The sequence below is a fragment of the Eucyclogobius newberryi genome, unplaced genomic scaffold (assembly GCF_026437365.1).
Source record: "Eucyclogobius newberryi isolate DKJ021-1_F unplaced genomic scaffold, fEucNew1.0.hap1 SCAF_86, whole genome shotgun sequence".
In the NCBI taxonomy this organism is placed as follows: Eukaryota; Metazoa; Chordata; class Actinopteri; order Gobiiformes; family Gobiidae; genus Eucyclogobius; species Eucyclogobius newberryi.
The window spans coordinates 92,350-112,500 of NW_027316528.1; the positions used below are offsets into that span (position 1 = coordinate 92,350).

Consider the following 20,151-nt stretch of genomic DNA (forward strand, 5'->3'; position numbering starts at 1 on the left):
TGAAAAACTTCTTTTTTTTTTTTTTTTTTTTTTTTGACAGGTGAAAAAGTGTGAAAATGCTCACAGCACCTGGTATTCCCAGGCGGTCTCCCATCCAAGTACCAACCAGGCCCAACCCTGCTTGGCTTCCGAGATCAGACGAGATGGGGCTGGTCCAGGGTGGTATGGCCATGAGCGAAATGTTCCAGGTCAAAACGGCCTTTTTTATATCAAACACTGTCTTTTCGTGAAGAGTACCTTCACGCCACTTGCTCGGTCAAAAGTGGGATATCTCAATGAAAAACTTCTTTTTTTTTTTTTTTTTTTTTTTTGACAGGTGAAAAAGTGTGAAAATGCTCACAGCACCTGGTATTCCCAGGCGGTCTCCCATCCAAGTACTAACCAGGCCCAACCCTGCTTGGCTTCCGAGATCAGACGAGATCGGGCTGGTCCAGGGTGGTATGGCCGTGAGCGAAATGTTCCAGGTCAAAACGGCCTTTTTTATATCAAACACTGTCTTTTCGTGAAGAGTACCTTCACGCCACTTGCTCGGTCAAAATTGGGATATCTCAATGAAAAACTTCTTTTTTTTTTTTTTTTTTGACAGGTGAAAAAGTGTGAAAATGCTCACAGCACCTGGTATTCCCAGGCGGTCTCCCATCCAAGTACCAACCAGGCCCAACCCTGCTTGGCTTCCGAGATCAGACGAGATCGGGCTGGTCCAGGGTGGTATGGCCGTGAGCGAAATGTTCCAGGTCAAAACGGCCTTTTTTATATCAAACACTGTCTTTTCGTGAAGAGTACCTTCACGCCACTTGCTCGGTCAAAATTGGGATATCTCAATGAAAAACTTCTTTTTTTTTTTTTTTTTTGACAGGTGAAAAAGTGTGAAAATGCTCACAGCACCTGGTATTCCCAGGCGGTCTCCCATCCAAGTACCAACCAGGCCCAACCCTGCTTGGCTTCCGAGATCAGACGAGATGGGGCTGGTCCAGGGTGGTATGGCCATGAGCGAAATGTTCCAGGTCAAAACGGCCTTTTTTATATCAAACACTGTCTTTTCGTGAAGAGTACCTTCACGCCACTTGCTAGGTCAAAATTGGGATATCTCAATGAAAAACTTCTTTTTTTTTTTTTTTTTTTTTTTTGACAGGTGAAAAAGTGTGAAAATGCTCACAGCACCTGGTATTCCCAGGCGGTCTCCCATCCAAGTACTAACCAGGCCCAACCCTGCTTGGCTTCCGAGATCAGACGAGATCGGGCTGGTCCAGGGTGGTATGGCCGTGAGCGAAATGTTCCAGGTCAAAACGGCCTTTTTTATATCAAACACTGTCTTTTCGTGAAGAGTACCTTCACGACACTTGCTCGGTCAAAATTGGGATATCTCAATGAAAAACTTCTTTTTTTTTTTTTTTTTTGACAGGTGAAAAAGTGTGAAAATGCTCACAGCACCTGGTATTCCCAGGCGGTCTCCCATCCAAGTACCAACCAGGCCCAACCCTGCTTGGCTTCCGAGATCAGACGAGATGGGGCTGGTCCAGGGTGGTATGGCCATGAGCGAAATGTTCCAGGTCAAAACGGCCTTTTTTATATCAAACACTGTCTTTTCGTGAAGAGTACCTTCACGCCACTTGCTCGGTCAAAATTGGGATATCTCAATGAAAAACTTCTTTTTTTTTTTTTTTTTTGACAGGTGAAAAAGTGTGAAAATGCTCACAGCACCTGGTATTCCCAGGCGGTCTCCCATCCAAGTACCAACCAGGCCCAACCCTGCTTGGCTTCCGAGATCAGACGAGATGGGGCTGGTCCAGGGTGGTATGGCCATGAGCGAAATGTTCCAGGTCAAAACGGCCTTTTTTATATCAAACACTGTCTTTTCGTGAAGAGTACCTTCACGCCACTTGCTCGGTCAAAAGTGGGATATCTCAATGAAAAACTTCTTTTTTTTTTTTTTTTTTTTTTTTGACAGGTGAAAAAGTGTGAAAATGCTCACAGCACCTGGTATTCCCAGGCGGTCTCCCATCCAAGTACTAACCAGGCCCAACCCTGCTTGGCTTCCGAGATCAGACGAGATCGGGCTGGTCCAGGGTGGTATGGCCGTGAGCGAAATGTTCCAGGTCAAAACGGCCTTTTTTATATCAAACACTGTCTTTTTGTGAAGAGTACCTTCACGCCACTTGCTAGGTCAAAATTGGGATATCTCAATGAAAAACTTCTTTTTTTTTTTTTTTTTTTTTTTTGACAGGTGAAAAAGTGTGAAAATGCTCACAGCACCTGGTATTCCCAGGCGGTCTCCCATCCAAGTACCAACCAGGCCCAACCCTGCTTGGCTTCCGAGATCAGACGAGATCGGGCTGGTCCAGGGTGGTATGGCCGTGAGCGAAATGTTCCAGGTCAAAACGGCCTTTTTTATATCAAACACTGTCTTTTCGTGAAGAGTACCTTCACGCCACTTGCTCGGTCAAAAGTGGGATATCTCAATGAAAAACTTCTTTTTTTTTTTTTTTTTTGACAGGTGAAAAAGTGTGAAAATGCTCACAGCACCTGGTATTCCCAGGCGGTCTCCCATCCAAGTACTAACCAGGCCCAACCCTGCTTGGCTTCCGAGATCAGACGAGATCGGGCTGGTCCAGGGTGGTATGGCCGTGAGCGAAATGTTCCAGGTCAAAACGGCCTTTTTTATATCAAACACTGTCTTTTCGTGAAGAGTACCTTCACGCCACTTGCTCGGTCAAAATTGGGATATCTCAATGAAAAACTTCTTTTTTTTTTTTTTTTTTGACAGGTGAAAAAGTGTGAAAATGCTCACAGCACCTGGTATTCCCAGGCGGTCTCCCATCCAAGTACCAACCAGGCCCAACCCTGCTTGGCTTCCGAGATCAGACGAGATGGGGCTGGTCCAGGGTGGTATGGCCATGAGCGAAATGTTCCAGGTCAAAACGGCCTTTTTTATATCAAACACTGTCTTTTCGTGAAGAGTACCTTCACGCCACTTGCTAGGTCAAAATTGGGATATCTCAATGAAAAACTTCTTTTTTTTTTTTTTTTTTTTTTTTGACAGGTGAAAAAGTGTGAAAATGCTCACAGCACCTGGTATTCCCAGGCGGTCTCCCATCCAAGTACTAACCAGGCCCAACCCTGCTTGGCTTCCGAGATCAGACGAGATCGGGCTGGTCCAGGGTGGTATGGCCGTGAGCGAAATGTTCCAGGTCAAAACGGCCTTTTTTATATCAAACACTGTCTTTTCGTGAAGAGTACCTTCACGACACTTGCTCGGTCAAAATTGGGATATCTCAATGAAAAACTTCTTTTTTTTTTTTTTTTTTGACAGGTGAAAAAGTGTGAAAATGCTCACAGCACCTGGTATTCCCAGGCGGTCTCCCATCCAAGTACCAACCAGGCCCAACCCTGCTTGGCTTCCGAGATCAGACGAGATGGGGCTGGTCCAGGGTGGTATGGCCATGAGCGAAATGTTCCAGGTCAAAACGGCCTTTTTTATATCAAACACTGTCTTTTCGTGAAGAGTACCTTCACGCCACTTGCTCGGTCAAAATTGGGATATCTCAATGAAAAACTTCTTTTTTTTTTTTTTTTTTGACAGGTGAAAAAGTGTGAAAATGCTCACAGCACCTGGTATTCCCAGGCGGTCTCCCATCCAAGTACCAACCAGGCCCAACCCTGCTTGGCTTCCGAGATCAGACGAGATCGGGCTGGTCCAGGGTGGTATGGCCATGAGCGAAATGTTCCAGGTCAAAACGGCCTTTTTTATATCAAACACTGTCTTTTCGTGAAGAGTACCTTCACGCCACTTGCTCGGTCAAAAGTGGGATATCTCAATGAAAAACTTCTTTTTTTTTTTTTTGACAGGTGAAAAAGTGTGAAAATGCTCACAGCACCTGGTATTCCCAGGCGGTCTCCCATCCAAGTACTAACCAGGCCCAACCCTGCTTGGCTTCCGAGATCAGACGAGATCGGGCTGGTCCAGGGTGGTATGGCCGTGAGCGAAATGTTCCAGGTCAAAACGGCCTTTTTTATATCAAACACTGTCTTTTCGTGAAGAGTACCTTCACGCCACTTGCTCGGTCAAAAGTGGGATATCTCAATGAAAAACTTCTTTTTTTTTTTTTTTTTTTTTTTTGACAGGTGAAAAAGTGTGAAAATGCTCACAGCACCTGGTATTCCCAGGCGGTCTCCCATCCAAGTACTAACCAGGCCCAACCCTGCTTGGCTTCCGAGATCAGACGAGATCGGGCTGGTCCAGGGTGGTATGGCCGTGAGCGAAATGTTCCAGGTCAAAACGGCCTTTTTTATATCAAACACTGTCTTTTCGTGAAGAGTACCTTCACGCCACTTGCTCGGTCAAAATTGGGATATCTCAATGAAAAACTTCTTTTTTTTTTTTTTTTTTGACAGGTGAAAAAGTGTGAAAATGCTCACAGCACCTGGTATTCCCAGGCGGTCTCCCATCCAAGTACTAACCAGGCCCAACCCTGCTTGGCTTCCGAGATCAGACGAGATCGGGCTGGTCCAGGGTGGTATGGCCGTGAGCGAAATGTTCCAGGTCAAAACGGCCTTTTTTATATCAAACACTGTCTTTTCGTGAAGAGTACCTTCACGCCACTTGCTCGGTCAAAATTGGGATATCTCAATGAAAAACTTCTTTTTTTTTTTTTTTTTTGACAGGTGAAAAAGTGTGAAAATGCTCACAGCACCTGGTATTCCCAGGCGGTCTCCCATCCAAGTACCAACCAGGCCCAACCCTGCTTGGCTTCCGAGATCAGACGAGATGGGGCTGGTCCAGGGTGGTATGGCCATGAGCGAAATGTTCCAGGTCAAAACGGCCTTTTTTATATCAAACACTGTCTTTTCGTGAAGAGTACCTTCACGCCACTTGCTAGGTCAAAATTGGGATATCTCAATGAAAAACTTCTTTTTTTTTTTTTTTTTTTTTTTTGACAGGTGAAAAAGTGTGAAAATGCTCACAGCACCTGGTATTCCCAGGCGGTCTCCCATCCAAGTACTAACCAGGCCCAACCCTGCTTGGCTTCCGAGATCAGACGAGATCGGGCTGGTCCAGGGTGGTATGGCCGTGAGCGAAATGTTCCAGGTCAAAACGGCCTTTTTTATATCAAACACTGTCTTTTCGTGAAGAGTACCTTCACGACACTTGCTCGGTCAAAATTGGGATATCTCAATGAAAAACTTCTTTTTTTTTTTTTTTTTTGACAGGTGAAAAAGTGTGAAAATGCTCACAGCACCTGGTATTCCCAGGCGGTCTCCCATCCAAGTACCAACCAGGCCCAACCCTGCTTGGCTTCCGAGATCAGACGAGATGGGGCTGGTCTTTTTTTTTTTTTTTATCTTTTATTATCAAAAACATCTTAAAACAAGTATTTACATATATTTACATGAATGTACAGACATACATGACACACAAGGGCAAGGGAATGGGATACACAAGGGCAGGGGGAGACGAGACAAAAAATTACAGAAAATCAAACACACAATCATTCTCCAAACATTCTTCAGTGATGGGGGGTGATGCCGTGGTTGGGGGGGGTGATGCCGGGGTCAGAAGAGGATGTCCAGGTTTCCAGAGGGTGTGAGGTGGATCAGGGTGTTGTGGGGGACGAGGTGGGTGATGAACCGGTGCTCTGCTGCCATGTGGAGGTGTCGGAGGTGTGCGGCCAAGAGTCCTTTGAAGATGGGCCAGGGTGCTGCTGTTTTATTGTCACGGAGATGGATGTTCCTGTTGAGATATAATGTGTACCGGGCTATGGAGAGGGTTAGTCGGGCGAGATGGGTGTTGGCTCCAGAGCGACTCTGTCCGGGACCAAAGAGGAGGAGCCAGGGCTCCTGGTCGTCCCCTCCTAGGGCCGCCGGCGGTGGGAGCCTCCAGGACAGCCTCCGAGCGAGGAGGTCCTGCAGTCGGGACCAGAACGGGCGGACGGCCGGGCAGGTGTACAGCATGTGCTCCAGGGTCTCGGGGGGTCCGTGGCACACGGGGCAGTCCGCAGCGTAGCTGTCGGGAAGAAATGCGTGCAGTGCTGCGGATGTAAAGACGATCCTGTGTCTAAATCTGAAGTCAAAATGACCTACGTTATGTGGGGTGTACCAATTAAAGATGTTGGCCCAGATGGTTGCGATAGTGCGTGCGGGGAATGTTAATGACCATTTGTGTTCCGAGGCGGGACGCCCGAGCACTCCCGGCAACAACAACTGATACAGGATGCGGGTGGGTAGGTCTGTGAAAATCCTAAACCTCCCCGTGCTAACAAATACATTAAAATTCAACTTACCTGTCGTGCTCCCCATTTGGCCCAAAGTGCTTCCCCAATGCCTGACCAGATTCCTGTTAAAAATACTTACCATACCACTAATATACTTTTTCCTAAACACTTTACCTGCTAACCTAAAACACTTCCCTATGTAATCTACACTAAAATTACCTTTCACGTCAAATACCTTACCTACATATTCCAGCCCAGCCTCCTCCATCGCCCCACTGATCATGCACTCGCGCTTCCCGGGGGGAGCGGAGAGCAAGTCAGGGTTATGACGGAGGGGCATGTGCGCGAGACCCTCACCGCTGTCTGGAACCGCCACAGTCAGGGGCCTGAAAGTCCTCCACGCCTCCAAGAGTTCCCTCTCGAAGGGGGGGAGGCCCTCCAGGACCGAAACAGGGGGCAACAAACACAAATTATAAACACCAAACTTACCTAGACTATTAACAAACTCACCTATATAATCCTTCCATGGAGCATCTACCTCAACGTCTAGAAATTTCCGAATTGTTTTCAGCCTGAAGGCCTTCTTCCTTAACTCTAAATCTGCTAACTTTAAACCTCCCTGATCGTACTCACCTATCATAACCTTATGTGCAATAAAGCCCCTCTCACGATTCCACAAAAAGTGGTTTATCACTAACCTTAATTTGTTAGCATAGACCCCCGGCAGGCCGTACACGGAGAGTGCATGGTTCAACATGGACATGCACAAAGAATTTACAACTAAGACTTTACCTTTTAATGTCAGATTACGACGTCTCCAAAAATTCAAGCGCGCTGTAATTTTCTCGCACAAAGGCGACCAAAGTGCAGTACGACACGCCTCCTCGTCTCTGCCCAGGGGGACGCCGAGGACCTTGTAGGAGTCCCCGGCCTCCCGGAGCTGGACAGGGAGAGGAACAGGCGTGACGCTGCCGCAAAATTTAACCGTGGTTTTATCGAAATTGATTTTGGCCCCTGAAGCGAGGCCGTAAACATTGAGCACGTGGAGAGAGGCGTTCAGGCTCTCCACGTCTCGGAGGATCAGATTCGTGTCATCTGCGTACTGAAAAATTTTGACTTCCCTACCCGCAGGCGTGGTCAGTCCCCTCACCGCCGCGTCCGCCCTCAACATGGCCGCCAAAGGCTCAGCGGCGATGCTGTAGAGGAGCGACGAGAGGGGACAGCCCTGCCTGACTGATCTTTTTAAGGGGAAAGAGTCAGTTAGAAACCCGTTGACTTTGACCTTACTGACCGCAAAGGAATAGATGAGCTGTAGCCAATTAACAAACCGTTCGCCGAAACCTAACTTACCTAATACAGTCCAGAGGAACGAATGCTCAACTCTGTCGAACGCCTTGTTAAAGTCTACACTAACGTGAATACCACCGGTCGCGTGCATCTGCCGAAGGAGATATCTCAGAGACAAAACTGTGTCTGAGATGTCCCTCCCGGGGACGCTGTAGGCCTGCGAGGGGTGTATGACGGATCCAATCACACGCTTTAACCTACCTGCTAATACCTTTGCTAAAATTTTATAGTCTACGTTCAAAAGGCTAATGGGCCTGTAGTTGGCGAGGCTGCTCCTGTCGCCCTTCTTAAAAAGCAGAGTGACGACACTCATCGCAAAACCATCGCCAACTCTACTCTCACTCTCAAAATCCTGATATAATAGGAGTAGGATCGGAGCTAACCTGGAAGCGAAACGCTTGAAAAACTCACAGGTTAGTCCGTCCTCTCCGGGGCTTTTCCCTGTATTTAAACTCTTGACTGCAGCCTCTATCTCCATGAGAGACAGAGGCGCGTCGCACAGCTCCCTATCCTCCCTGCTCAGTGTGCGCTCCAGAGCACCTACAGCCTGGTCTAAAGCCTGCTCTGCCACTCCGTCTGAACTAAAAAGCCTACTATAGAAATCCTGCGCTGTCTCTAAAACCTCACTTACCTCGGAAACAATCTTACCTGTCTTATCTATCAACTTATCTATGTGCATCTTTCCCTGTGTAACCTTCTCACAGCCGAAGAAGAACGCTGTCGAGCGTTCTCCCTCGACTGTGTGTCTGGCTTTTGCCCTCAAAATTGCACCCTGACACCTACTTACCTCCAGCTGCTCCAGCTCAGCGCGCACCACCAGGTACTCTGGATCCACAGGGCCAGTGGTGGAAGCTGCGCCCTGGTCCAGGACCTGCAGGCGCTGGCGGAGAGCGGTCTCCCTCCTGGTCGACAGCCACGCCTTGTGTTTGCTGTAATTGACACAGAGCTTTTTAATGCGTGTTTTTGCCGTCGGCCACCAATCGACCACGCTGTCGATCAGCTCCAGCTCCATGTCAAATACATCAAACAAAAAGTCCATTTTCCTACAAAAAGTTTCATCACCGAGGATGGAGCTGTTTAGGACCCACAGTCCTCCATTCCTCGGTGATGAAACTAACCCAAAATAAATATCTAAAGTGGAGTGATCACTCAAGCCTGACCACTTGTAGGAAGCACCACTGACTCTCTGTGCCAGGTCTGAGGAGGCAAAACAGAGGTCAATGCGGGACTGCTTCAGGACGCCCTGGACGACCTGCCGCCTGGAGAAATCCTTCAGGAAGGGGTGGACGAACCGCCACACCTCCGTCAGGTTCCTGCTGGCGGCTTCTTCCAACAGGGCTGTCCTGGCAGTGCTGTTTTTAAAAGAGTTGTTAATGCCGATGTCTGTCTTGCAAAGTGTTGTATTAAAGTCACCGATTATGATTGTATTGTCGTTCGCAAAGCGAAATATTTTTTTGAAGAATTGCCTCCTCAGACCATCATCGTTCGGGGCGTAGATGTTAATTAGTCTGAACTTCACTGTGTCCGTGAAGTCCAGGACCAGGAAGGAGCCCTCTGGGTCGGCGTGTACCAGGGTGGGTTGGCCTAAGACACCAGGCCTCACCACCGTGGCCACACCGCGCGAGCACGCCGTGCCCAGGGCCCAAAATACAGAGCCTACTCCCATGCTCCGCACTTGTTGCGCGTGGCTGACATCCCAGTGCGTTTCTTGGATGCAGAGCACGTCCCACTTGGAAAAGTGTAACGCGCTCTGCATCCGCACTGGGCTCCGCAGGCCGCCTGCGTTCCAAGAGGACAAGGAGAACGCCATTAAGAGGAGACCTTGGAGGATGTAACCCATCTTTTATTTAGACTTCTTTTTGGCGCCCGTCGCATCCGACTGCCACACTCTTTTTCTGACTTCACGGGTGGAGAAATCCATGAAGTCATCATTAAAAACAGTCTCGAGCTCACCTCGTGGGGCAGAGCTGCGTGTGGAGGATGGTGGGTTGATGGAGCTTTCTGCTGGCGCTTTTGAGGTGGTTGGAACGGAGGAGGCAGAGCCGCTCTCAGCAGCAGCGCCCTCTCCGTCTCCTGCCACCTGCTTCCTGCGTCTTGCCCCTTTCTTATCCTTCTTCTCCACCTGTCCCCTCTTACCACCGTCCGACTGGAGCTTGGGATCATCACCCAGCCCTGTGGTGATGTCCCCCCCTTTGGAGGTAAGATGCGGGGCCTGTCCCGCACCCATCCTCCTCCCGGGTTCAGCCTCTTCCTCCACGGGCTTAGGAGTTGGACCCTCACGAGTCCCCTCCCTCTGGTCAGGAGGAGCAGTTTGTCCTGCTCCCACCTTCCCAGACGCCAGCGCTGAGCCGAGCACCATCTCCAGTGCGACGGACGCCTCCTCGTCTGAGGAGTCAGAGGAGCAAGAGGAGCCAGACACCTCTGGCTCCCCTGACTCCTCCACAGCCTCCTCCTCCAAAAACTCCTCTACTTCGGAGAGAGCAGTTGCGGGCACGTTCTGGGCCACGTCACTGCTCTCTCCTCCAATGGCGTCCTCCCTGTCCTCCCCTCTGTCCTCCCCTCTGTCCTCCTCTCTGTCACCCGCACCACACGGACATAAGTGGCGGAACATGCGGCACTCCCTGCACTTCGGGGCCCGCTGCGCGACGCACTCGCGCGCGTAATGCCCCTGGCTCCCGCAGTTGCGGCACAGAAAGTCAGGGCACTCCCTCAGAATATGGCCAGGCTGGAGACACCCCCTACACACCCGCACCTGCCTGTCGTGTATTACCCTGAAGTACTCGGGACCCCCCGCGGTGTCAAACCTGACAGAATACGGTAAGGACTGCACCGTGTCCGTGAACCTTACCCGTACAAACCTGGTGCCGTCCGCCACGTTCGTCCCCGGCCACATTCTCCTCCTCACCTCGGAGACCGCAGAGACCCCCCAGGCGTAGAGCTTGGCCAGGATCTCCTCGTCCTCGATATAAGCCGGCAGCCCCATGAAGGACACGACCAGCTCATCCACCGAGATGTCACGGGCGTGAACCCTGACTCCTCCAATGCAGTACCCGTCCAGGAGCCGCTCCTTCGCTTTAGTGGTACTGACGGTTACTTCATATTTGTCCTTCGAGATGAGTCTGCACGCTACTATGGAGCCGCACACCTCCTGAGTCGATTTCAAAAAAGCTAGTGGCGTGATTTGTGCTCCCTCCGTCAACTCCAACACCACAGTGAGTTCTTTCATAAATTTCATTCTTCTTTCTTCGTTCTTTCTATTATTTACAGATTCTTTCAAACTTTGTCTTGCCTTTGTCGTGTCCATTCCAGTGTCCGATGCCGTGTTGTCCGTCCTTTGAGCCATGCTCACAAAAAACAAAAAATCCACCTCCCAGTAAGTTTACTGGGAGGGGAACAAACAAAAGAACTGAAAAAAGTAAATGAAAATGACCAAAATAACGATTAAAAACTCAAAAAAAACTCCCAAACCTCCAGCTCCAGACCATGCAGCACACCACAAATTGCACGCACCTGCACTGATTGCAAAGGGGCTGGTCCAGGGTGGTATGGCCATGAGCGAAATGTTCCAGGTCAAAACGGCCTTTTTTATATCAAACACTGTCTTTTTGTGAAGAGTACCTTCACGCCACTTGCTCGGTCAAAATTGGGATATCTCAATGAAAAACTTCTTTTTTTTTTTTTTTTTTGACAGGTGAAAAAGTGTGAAAATGCTCACAGCACCTGGTATTCCCAGGCGGTCTCCCATCCAAGTACCAACCAGGCCCAACCCTGCTTGGCTTCCGAGATCAGACGAGATGGGGCTGGTCCAGGGTGGTATGGCCATGAGCGAAATGTTCCAGGTCAAAACGGCCTTTTTTATATCAAACACTGTCTTTTCGTGAAGAGTACCTTCACGCCACTTGCTCGGTCAAAAGTGGGATATCTCAATGAAAAACTTCTTTTTTTTTTTTTTTTTTTTTTTTGACAGGTGAAAAAGTGTGAAAATGCTCACAGCACCTGGTATTCCCAGGCGGTCTCCCATCCAAGTACTAACCAGGCCCAACCCTGCTTGGCTTCCGAGATCAGACGAGATCGGGCTGGTCCAGGGTGGTATGGCCGTGAGCGAAATGTTCCAGGTCAAAACGGCCTTTTTTATATCAAACACTGTCTTTTTGTGAAGAGTACCTTCACGCCACTTGCTAGGTCAAAATTGGGATATCTCAATGAAAAACTTCTTTTTTTTTTTTTTTTTTTTTTTTGACAGGTGAAAAAGTGTGAAAATGCTCACAGCACCTGGTATTCCCAGGCGGTCTCCCATCCAAGTACCAACCAGGCCCAACCCTGCTTGGCTTCCGAGATCAGACGAGATGGGGCTGGTCCAGGGTGGTATGGCCATGAGCGAAATGTTCCAGGTCAAAACGGCCTTTTTTATATCAAACACTGTCTTTTCGTGAAGAGTACCTTCACGCCACTTGCTCGGTCAAAAGTGGGATATCTCAATGAAAAACTTCTTTTTTTTTTTTTTTTTTTTTTTTGACAGGTGAAAAAGTGTGAAAATGCTCACAGCACCTGGTATTCCCAGGCGGTCTCCCATCCAAGTACTAACCAGGCCCAACCCTGCTTGGCTTCCGAGATCAGACGAGATCGGGCTGGTCCAGGGTGGTATGGCCGTGAGCGAAATGTTCCAGGTCAAAACGGCCTTTTTTATATCAAACACTGTCTTTTTGTGAAGAGTACCTTCACGCCACTTGCTAGGTCAAAATTGGGATATCTCAATGAAAAACTTCTTTTTTTTTTTTTTTTTTTTTTTTGACAGGTGAAAAAGTGTGAAAATGCTCACAGCACCTGGTATTCCCAGGCGGTCTCCCATCCAAGTACCAACCAGGCCCAACCCTGCTTGGCTTCCGAGATCAGACGAGATGGGGCTGGTCCAGGGTGGTATGGCCATGAGCGAAATGTTCCAGGTCAAAACGGCCTTTTTTATATCAAACACTGTCTTTTCGTGAAGAGTACCTTCACGCCACTTGCTCGGTCAAAAGTGGGATATCTCAATGAAAAACTTCTTTTTTTTTTTTTTTTTTTTTTTTGACAGGTGAAAAAGTGTGAAAATGCTCACAGCACCTGGTATTCCCAGGCGGTCTCCCATCCAAGTACTAACCAGGCCCAACCCTGCTTGGCTTCCGAGATCAGACGAGATCGGGCTGGTCCAGGGTGGTATGGCCGTGAGCGAAATGTTCCAGGTCAAAACGGCCTTTTTTATATCAAACACTGTCTTTTTGTGAAGAGTACCTTCACGCCACTTGCTAGGTCAAAATTGGGATATCTCAATGAAAAACTTCTTTTTTTTTTTTTTTTTTGACAGGTGAAAAAGTGTGAAAATGCTCACAGCACCTGGTATTCCCAGGCGGTCTCCCATCCAAGTACCAACCAGGCCCAACCCTGCTTGGCTTCCGAGATCAGACGAGATGGGGCTGGTCCAGGGTGGTATGGCCATGAGCGAAATGTTCCAGGTCAAAACGGCCTTTTTTATATCAAACACTGTCTTTTCGTGAAGAGTACCTTCACGCCACTTGCTCGGTCAAAAGTGGGATATCTCAATGAAAAACTTCTTTTTTTTTTTTTTTTTTTTTTTTGACAGGTGAAAAAGTGTGAAAATGCTCACAGCACCTGGTATTCCCAGGCGGTCTCCCATCCAAGTACCAACCAGGCCCAACCCTGCTTGGCTTCCGAGATCAGACGAGATGGGGCTGGTCCAGGGTGGTATGGCCGTGAGCGAAATGTTCCAGGTCAAAACGGCCTTTTTTATATCAAACACTGTCTTTTTGTGAAGAGTACCTTCACGCCACTTGCTAGGTCAAAATTGGGATATCTCAATGAAAAACTTCTTTTTTTTTTTTTTTTTTGACAGGTGAAAAAGTGTGAAAATGCTCACAGCACCTGGTATTCCCAGGCGGTCTCCCATCCAAGTACCAACCAGGCCCAACCCTGCTTGGCTTCCGAGATCAGACGAGATGGGGCTGGTCCAGGGTGGTATGGCCATGAGCGAAATGTTCCAGGTCAAAACGGCCTTTTTTATATCAAACACTGTCTTTTCGTGAAGAGTACCTTCACGCCACTTGCTCGGTCAAAAGTGGGATATCTCAATGAAAAACTTCTTTTTTTTTTTTTTTTTTTTTTTTGACAGGTGAAAAAGTGTGAAAATGCTCACAGCACCTGGTATTCCCAGGCGGTCTCCCATCCAAGTACCAACCAGGCCCAACCCTGCTTGGCTTCCGAGATCAGACGAGATGGGGCTGGTCCAGGGTGGTATGGCCATGAGCGAAATGTTCCAGGTCAAAACGGCCTTTTTTATATCAAACACTGTCTTTTCGTGAAGAGTACCTTCACGCCACTTGCTCGGTCAAAAGTGGGATATCTCAATGAAAAACTTCTTTTTTTTTTTTTTTTTTTTTTTTTTTGACAGGTGAAAAAGTGTGAAAATGCTCACAGCACCTGGTATTCCCAGGCGGTCTCCCATCCAAGTACTAACCAGGCCCAACCCTGCTTGGCTTCCGAGATCAGACGAGATCGGGCTGGTCCAGGGTGGTATGGCCGTGAGCGAAATGTTCCAGGTCAAAACGGCCTTTTTTATATCAAACACTGTCTTTTCGTGAAGAGTACCTTCACGCCACTTGCTCGGTCAAAATTGGGATATCTCAATGAAAAACTTCTTTTTTTTTTTTTTTTTTGACAGGTGAAAAAGTGTGAAAATGCTCACAGCACCTGGTATTCCCAGGCGGTCTCCCATCCAAGTACTAACCAGGCCCAACCCTGCTTGGCTTCCGAGATCAGACGAGATCGGGCTGGTCTTTTTTTTTTTTTTTTTTTTATCTTTTATTATCAAAAACATCTTAAAACAAGTATTTACATATATTTACATGAATGTACAGACATACATGACACACAAGGGCAAGGGAATGGGATACACAAGGGCAGGGGGAGACGAGACAAAAAATTACAGAAAATCAAACACACAATCATTCTCCAAACATTCTTCAGTGATGGGGGGTGATGCCGTGGTTGGGGGGGGTGATGCCGGGGTCAGAAGAGGATGTCCAGGTTTCCAGAGGGTGTGAGGTGGATCAGGGTGTTGTGGGGGACGAGGTGGGTGATGAACCGGTGCTCTGCTGCCATGTGGAGGTGTCGGAGGTGTGCGGCCAAGAGTCCTTTGAAGATGGGCCAGGGTGCTGCTGTTTTATTGTCACGGAGATGGATGTTCCTGTTGAGATATAATGTGTACCGGGCTATGGAGAGGGTTAGTCGGGCGAGATGGGTGTTGGCTCCAGAGCGACTCTGTCCGGGACCAAAGAGGAGGAGCCAGGGCTCCTGGTCGTCCCCTCCTAGGGCCGCCGGCGGTGGGAGCCTCCAGGACAGCCTCCGAGCGAGGAGGTCCTGCAGTCGGGACCAGAACGGGCGGACGGCCGGGCAGGTGTACAGCATGTGCTCCAGGGTCTCGGGGGGTCCGTGGCACACGGGGCAGTCCGCAGCGTAGCTGTCGGGAAGAAATGCGTGCAGTGCTGCGGATGTAAAGACGATCCTGTGTCTAAATCTGAAGTCAAAATGACCTACGTTATGTGGGGTGTACCAATTAAAGATGTTGGCCCAGATGGTTGCGATGGTGCGTGCGGGGAATGTTAATGACCATTTGTGTTCCGAGGCGGGACGCCCGAGCACTCCCGGCAACAACAACTGATACAGGATGCGGGTGGGTAGGTCTGTGAAAATCCTAAACCTCCCCGTGCTAACAAATACATTAAAATTCAACTTACCTGTCGTGCTCCCCATTTGGCCCAAAGTGCTTCCCCAATGCCTGACCAGATTCCTGTTAAAAATACTTACCATACCACTAATATACTTTCTCCTAAACACTTTACCTGCTAACCTAAAACACTTCCCTATGTAATCTACACTAAAATTACCTTTCACGTCAAATACCTTACCTACATATTCCAGCCCAGCCTCCTCCATCGCCCCACTGATCATGCACTCGCGCTTCCCGGGGGGAGCGGAGAGCAAGTCAGGGTTATGACGGAGGGGCATGTGCGCGAGACCCTCACCGCTGTCTGGAACCGCCACAGTCAGGGGCCTGAAAGTCCTCCACGCCTCCAAGAGTTCCCTCTCGAAGGGGGGGAGGCCTTCCAGGACCGAAACAGGGGGCAACAAACACAAATTATAAACACCAAACTTACCTAGACTATTAACAAACTCACCTATATAATCCTTCCATGGAGCATCTACCTCAACGTCTAGAAATTTCCGAATTGTTTTCAGCCTGAAGGCCTTCTTCCTTAACTCTAAATCTGCTAACTTTAAACCTCCCTGATCGTACTCACCTATCATAACCTTATGTGCAATAAAGCCCCTCTCACGATTCCACAAAAAGTGGTTTATCACTAACCTTAATTTGTTAGCATAGACCCCCGGCAGGCCGTACACGGAGAGTGCATGGTTCAACATGGACATGCACAAAGAATTTACAACTAAGACTTTACCTTTTAATGTCAGATTACGACGTCTCCAAAAATTCAAGCGCGCTGTAATTTTCTCGCACAAAGGCGACCAAAGTGCAGTACGACACGCCTCCTCGTCTCTGCCCAGGGGGACGCCGAGGACCTTGTAGGAGTCCCCCGCCTCCCGGAGCTGGACAGGGAGAGGAACAGGCGTGACGCTGCCGCAAAATTTAACCGTGGTTTTATCGAAATTGATTTTGGCCCCTGAAGCGAGGCCGTAAACATTGAGCACGTGGAGAGAGGCGTTCAGGCTCTCCACGTCTCGGAGGATCAGATTCGTGTCATCTGCGTACTGAAAAATTTTGACTTCCCTACCCGCAGGCGTGGTCAGTCCCCTCACCGCCGCGTCCGCCCTCAACATGGCCGCCAAAGGCTCAGCGGCGATGCTGTAGAGGAGCGACGAGAGGGGACAGCCCTGCCTGACTGATCTTTTTAAGGGGAAAGAGTCAGTTAGAAACCCGTTGACTTTGACCTTACTGACCGCAAAGGAATAGATGAGCTGTAGCCAATTAACAAACCGTTCGCCGAAACCTAACTTACCTAATACAGTCCAGAGGAACGAATGCTCAACTCTGTCGAACGCCTTGTTAAAGTCTACACTAACGTGAATACCACCGGTCGCGTGCATCTGCCGAAGGAGATATCTCAGAGACAAAACTGTGTCTGAGATGTCCCTCCCGGGGACGCTGTAGGCCTGCGAGGGGTGTATGACGGATCCAATCACACGCTTTAACCTACCTGCTAATACCTTTGCTAAAATTTTATAGTCTACGTTCAAAAGGCTAATGGGCCTGTAGTTGGCGAGGCTGCTCCTGTCGCCCTTCTTAAAAAGCAGAGTGACGACACTCATCGCAAAACCATCGCCAACTCTACTCTCACTCTCAAAATCCTGATATAATAGGAGTAGGATCGGAGCTAACCTGGAAGCGAAACGCTTGAAAAACTCACAGGTTAGTCCGTCCTCTCCGGGGCTTTTCCCTGTATTTAAACTCTTGACTGCAGCCTCTATCTCCATGAGAGACAGAGGCGCGTCGCACAGCTCCCTATCCTCCCTGCTCAGTGTGCGCTCCAGAGCACCTACAGCCTGGTCTAAAGCCTGCTCTGCCACTCCGTCTGAACTAAAAAGCCTACTATAGAAATCCTGCGCTGTCTCTAAAACCTCACTTACCTCGGAAACAATCTTACCTGTCTTATCTATCAACTTATCTATGTGCATCTTTCCCTGTGTAACCTTCTCACAGCCGAAGAAGAACGCTGTCGAGCGTTCTCCTTCGACTGTGTGTCTGGCTTTTGCCCTCAAAATTGCACCCTGACACCTACTTACCTCCAGCTGCTCCAGCTCAGCGCGCACCACCAGGTACTCTGGATCCACAGGGCCAGTGGTGGAAGCTGCGCCCTGGTCCAGGACCTGCAGGCGCTGGCGGAGAGCGGTCTCCCTCCTGGTCGACAGCCACGCCTTGTGTTTGCTGTAATTGACACAGAGCTTTTTAATGCGTGTTTTTGCCGTCGGCCACCAATCGACCACGCTGTCGATCAGCTCCAGCTCCATGTCAAATACATCAAACAAAAAGTCCATTTTCCTACAAAAAGTTTCATCACCGAGGATGGAGCTGTTTAGGACCCACAGTCCTCCATTCCTCGGTGATGAAACTAACCCAAAATAAATATCTAAAGTGGAGTGATCACTCAAGCCTGACCACTTGTAGGAAGCACCACTGACTCTCTGTGCCAGGTCTGAGGAGGCAAAACAGAGGTCAATGCGGGACTGCTTCAGGACGCCCTGGACGACCTGCCGCCTGGAGAAATCCTTCAGGAAGGGGTGGACGAACCGCCACACCTCCGTCAGGTTCCTGCTGGCGGCTTCTTCCAACAGGGCTGTCCTGGCAGTGCTGTTTTTAAAAGAGTTGTTAATGCCGATGTCTGTCTTGCAAAGTGTTGTATTAAAGTCACCGATTATGATTGTATTGTCGTTCGCAAAGCGAAATATTTTTTTGAAGAATTGCCTCCTCAGACCATCATCGTTCGGGGCGTAGATGTTAATTAGTCTGAACTTCACTGTGTCCGTGAAGTCCAGGACCAGGAAGGAGCCCTCTGGGTCGGCGTGTACCAGGGTGGGTTGGCCTAAGACACCAGGCCTCACCACCGTGGCCACACCGCGCGAGCACGCCGTGCCCAGGGCCCAAAATACAGAGCCTACTCCCATGCTCCGCACTTGTTGCGCGTGGCTGACATCCCAGTGCGTTTCTTGGATGCAGAGCACGTCCCACTTGGAAAAGTGTAACGCGCTCTGCATCCGCACTGGGCTCCGCAGGCCGCCTGCGTTCCAAGAGGACAAGGAGAACGCCATTAAGAGGAGACCTTGGAGGATGTAACCCATCTTTTATTTAGACTTCTTTTTGGCGCCCGTCGCATCCGACTGCCACACTCTTTTTCTGACTTCACGGGTGGAGAAATCCATGAAGTCATCATTAAAAACAGTCTCGAGCTCACCTCGTGGGGCAGAGCTGCGTGTGGAGGATGGTGGGTTGATGGAGCTTTCTGCTGGCGCTTTTGAAGTGGTTGGAACGGAGGAGGCAGAGCCGCTCTCAGCAGCAGCGCCCTCTCCGTCTCCTGCCACCTGCTTCCTGCGTCTTGCCCCTTTCTTATCCTTCTTCTCCACCTGTCCCCTCTTACCACCGTCCGACTGGAGCTTGGGATCATCACCCAGCCCTGTGGTGATGTCCCCCCCTTTGGAGGTAAGATGCGGGGCCTGTCCCGCACCCATCCTCCTCCCGGGTTCAGCCTCTTCCTCCACGGGCTTAGGAGTTGGACCCTCACGAGTCCCCTCCCTCTGGTCAGGAGGAGCAGTTTGTCCTGCTCCCACCTTCCCAGACGCCAGCGCTGAGCCGAGCACCATCTCCAGTGCGACGGACGCCTCCTCGTCTGAGGAGTCAGAGGAGCAAGAGGAGCCAGACACCTCTGGCTCCCCTGACTCCTCCACAGCCTCCTCCTCCAAAAACTCCTCTACTTCGGAGAGAGCAGTTGCGGGCACGTTCTGGGCCACGTCACTGCTCTCTCCTCCAATGGCGTCCTCCCTGTCCTCCCCTCTGTCCTCCCCTCTGTCCTCCTCTCTGTCACCCGCACCACACGGACATAAGTGGCGGAACATGCGGCACTCTCTGCACTTCGGGGCCCGCTGCGCGACGCACTCGCGCGCGTAATGCCCCTGGCTCCCGCAGTTGCGGCACAGAAAGTCAGGGCACTCCCTCAGAATATGGCCAGGCTGGAGACACCCCCTACACACCCGCACCTGCCTGTCGTGTATTACCCTGAAGTACTCGGGGCCCCCCGCGGTGTCAAACCTGACAGAATACGGTAAGGACTGCACCGTGTCCGTGAACCTTACCCGTACAAACCTGGTGCCGTCCGCCACGTTCGTCCCCGGCCACATTCTCCTCCTCACCTCGGAGACCGCAGAGACCCCCCAGGCGTAGAGCTTGGCCAGGATCTCCTCGTCCTCGATATAAGCCGGCAGCCCCATGAAGGACACGACCAGCTCATCCACCGAGATGTCACGGGCGTGAACCCTGACTCCTCCAATGCAGTACCCGTCCAGGAGCCGCTCCTTCGCTTTAGTGGTACTGACGGTTACTTCATATTTGTCCTTCGAGATGAGTCTGCACGCTACTATGGAGCCGCACACCTCCTGAGTCGATTTCAAAAAAGCTAGTGGCGTGATTTGTGCTCCCTCCGTCAACTCCAACACCACAGTGAGTTCTTTCATAAATTTCATTCTTCTTTCTTCGTTCTTTCTATTATTTACAGATTCTTTCAAACTTTGTCTTGCCTTTGTCGTGTCCATTCCAGTGTCCGATGCCGTGTTGTCCGTCCTTTGAGCCATGCTCACAAAAAACAAAAAATCCACCTCCCAGTAAGTTTACTGGGAGGGGAACAAACAAAAGAACTGAAAAAAGTAAATGAAAATGACCAAAATAACGATTAAAAACTCAAAAAAAACTCCCAAAACCCCCAGCTCCAGACCATGCAGCACACCACAAATTGCACGCACCTGCACTGATTGCAAAGGG

General features: G+C 49.7%; 17 non-coding genes and 13 pseudogenes across 17 annotated transcripts; all 30 read right to left on the reverse strand.

The window, feature by feature from the left end:
• Window positions 1-57: 57 nt before the first annotated feature.
• LOC140352973 (5S ribosomal RNA) lies at window positions 58-176 on the reverse strand (annotated as a pseudogene).
• A 157-nt stretch (window positions 177-333) lies between these two features.
• On the reverse strand, window positions 334-452 carry LOC140352550 (5S ribosomal RNA). The gene has a single exon (XR_011925465.1). It is a non-coding gene; the product is annotated as a 5S ribosomal RNA (ribosomal RNA).
• Window positions 453-603: 151 nt separating this feature from the next.
• Window positions 604-722, reverse strand: LOC140352866 (5S ribosomal RNA). The gene has a single exon (XR_011925769.1). It is a non-coding gene; the product is annotated as a 5S ribosomal RNA (ribosomal RNA).
• Window positions 723-873: 151 nt separating this feature from the next.
• LOC140352974 (5S ribosomal RNA) lies at window positions 874-992 on the reverse strand (annotated as a pseudogene).
• A 157-nt stretch (window positions 993-1,149) lies between these two features.
• LOC140352551 (5S ribosomal RNA) lies at window positions 1,150-1,268 on the reverse strand. The gene has a single exon (XR_011925466.1). It is a non-coding gene; the product is annotated as a 5S ribosomal RNA (ribosomal RNA).
• A 151-nt stretch (window positions 1,269-1,419) lies between these two features.
• Window positions 1,420-1,538, reverse strand: LOC140352976 (5S ribosomal RNA; annotated as a pseudogene).
• A 151-nt stretch (window positions 1,539-1,689) lies between these two features.
• LOC140352977 (5S ribosomal RNA) lies at window positions 1,690-1,808 on the reverse strand (annotated as a pseudogene).
• Window positions 1,809-1,965: 157 nt separating this feature from the next.
• Window positions 1,966-2,084, reverse strand: LOC140352552 (5S ribosomal RNA). The gene has a single exon (XR_011925467.1). It is a non-coding gene; the product is annotated as a 5S ribosomal RNA (ribosomal RNA).
• Window positions 2,085-2,241: 157 nt separating this feature from the next.
• On the reverse strand, window positions 2,242-2,360 carry LOC140352867 (5S ribosomal RNA). The gene has a single exon (XR_011925770.1). It is a non-coding gene; the product is annotated as a 5S ribosomal RNA (ribosomal RNA).
• A 151-nt stretch (window positions 2,361-2,511) lies between these two features.
• Window positions 2,512-2,630, reverse strand: LOC140352553 (5S ribosomal RNA). The gene has a single exon (XR_011925468.1). It is a non-coding gene; the product is annotated as a 5S ribosomal RNA (ribosomal RNA).
• Window positions 2,631-2,781: 151 nt separating this feature from the next.
• LOC140352978 (5S ribosomal RNA) lies at window positions 2,782-2,900 on the reverse strand (annotated as a pseudogene).
• Window positions 2,901-3,057: 157 nt separating this feature from the next.
• On the reverse strand, window positions 3,058-3,176 carry LOC140352555 (5S ribosomal RNA). Its single transcript, XR_011925469.1, has one exon. It is a non-coding gene; the product is annotated as a 5S ribosomal RNA (ribosomal RNA).
• A 151-nt stretch (window positions 3,177-3,327) lies between these two features.
• LOC140352979 (5S ribosomal RNA) lies at window positions 3,328-3,446 on the reverse strand (annotated as a pseudogene).
• Window positions 3,447-3,597: 151 nt separating this feature from the next.
• LOC140352901 (5S ribosomal RNA) lies at window positions 3,598-3,716 on the reverse strand. The gene has a single exon (XR_011925802.1). It is a non-coding gene; the product is annotated as a 5S ribosomal RNA (ribosomal RNA).
• Window positions 3,717-3,863: 147 nt separating this feature from the next.
• LOC140352556 (5S ribosomal RNA) lies at window positions 3,864-3,982 on the reverse strand. Its single transcript, XR_011925470.1, has one exon. It is a non-coding gene; the product is annotated as a 5S ribosomal RNA (ribosomal RNA).
• Window positions 3,983-4,139: 157 nt separating this feature from the next.
• On the reverse strand, window positions 4,140-4,258 carry LOC140352557 (5S ribosomal RNA). The gene has a single exon (XR_011925471.1). It is a non-coding gene; the product is annotated as a 5S ribosomal RNA (ribosomal RNA).
• Window positions 4,259-4,409: 151 nt separating this feature from the next.
• On the reverse strand, window positions 4,410-4,528 carry LOC140352559 (5S ribosomal RNA). The gene has a single exon (XR_011925473.1). It is a non-coding gene; the product is annotated as a 5S ribosomal RNA (ribosomal RNA).
• A 151-nt stretch (window positions 4,529-4,679) lies between these two features.
• Window positions 4,680-4,798, reverse strand: LOC140352980 (5S ribosomal RNA; annotated as a pseudogene).
• Window positions 4,799-4,955: 157 nt separating this feature from the next.
• Window positions 4,956-5,074, reverse strand: LOC140352560 (5S ribosomal RNA). The gene has a single exon (XR_011925474.1). It is a non-coding gene; the product is annotated as a 5S ribosomal RNA (ribosomal RNA).
• Window positions 5,075-11,264: 6,190 nt separating this feature from the next.
• LOC140352981 (5S ribosomal RNA) lies at window positions 11,265-11,383 on the reverse strand (annotated as a pseudogene).
• A 157-nt stretch (window positions 11,384-11,540) lies between these two features.
• LOC140352561 (5S ribosomal RNA) lies at window positions 11,541-11,659 on the reverse strand. Its single transcript, XR_011925475.1, has one exon. It is a non-coding gene; the product is annotated as a 5S ribosomal RNA (ribosomal RNA).
• Window positions 11,660-11,816: 157 nt separating this feature from the next.
• Window positions 11,817-11,935, reverse strand: LOC140352982 (5S ribosomal RNA; annotated as a pseudogene).
• A 157-nt stretch (window positions 11,936-12,092) lies between these two features.
• LOC140352562 (5S ribosomal RNA) lies at window positions 12,093-12,211 on the reverse strand. Its single transcript, XR_011925476.1, has one exon. It is a non-coding gene; the product is annotated as a 5S ribosomal RNA (ribosomal RNA).
• A 157-nt stretch (window positions 12,212-12,368) lies between these two features.
• LOC140352983 (5S ribosomal RNA) lies at window positions 12,369-12,487 on the reverse strand (annotated as a pseudogene).
• Window positions 12,488-12,644: 157 nt separating this feature from the next.
• On the reverse strand, window positions 12,645-12,763 carry LOC140352563 (5S ribosomal RNA). Its single transcript, XR_011925477.1, has one exon. It is a non-coding gene; the product is annotated as a 5S ribosomal RNA (ribosomal RNA).
• A 151-nt stretch (window positions 12,764-12,914) lies between these two features.
• On the reverse strand, window positions 12,915-13,033 carry LOC140352984 (5S ribosomal RNA; annotated as a pseudogene).
• Window positions 13,034-13,190: 157 nt separating this feature from the next.
• On the reverse strand, window positions 13,191-13,309 carry LOC140352931 (5S ribosomal RNA). The gene has a single exon (XR_011925830.1). It is a non-coding gene; the product is annotated as a 5S ribosomal RNA (ribosomal RNA).
• Window positions 13,310-13,460: 151 nt separating this feature from the next.
• On the reverse strand, window positions 13,461-13,579 carry LOC140352985 (5S ribosomal RNA; annotated as a pseudogene).
• A 157-nt stretch (window positions 13,580-13,736) lies between these two features.
• LOC140352987 (5S ribosomal RNA) lies at window positions 13,737-13,855 on the reverse strand (annotated as a pseudogene).
• Window positions 13,856-14,015: 160 nt separating this feature from the next.
• On the reverse strand, window positions 14,016-14,134 carry LOC140352564 (5S ribosomal RNA). Its single transcript, XR_011925478.1, has one exon. It is a non-coding gene; the product is annotated as a 5S ribosomal RNA (ribosomal RNA).
• Window positions 14,135-20,151: the final 6,017 nt, after the last annotated feature.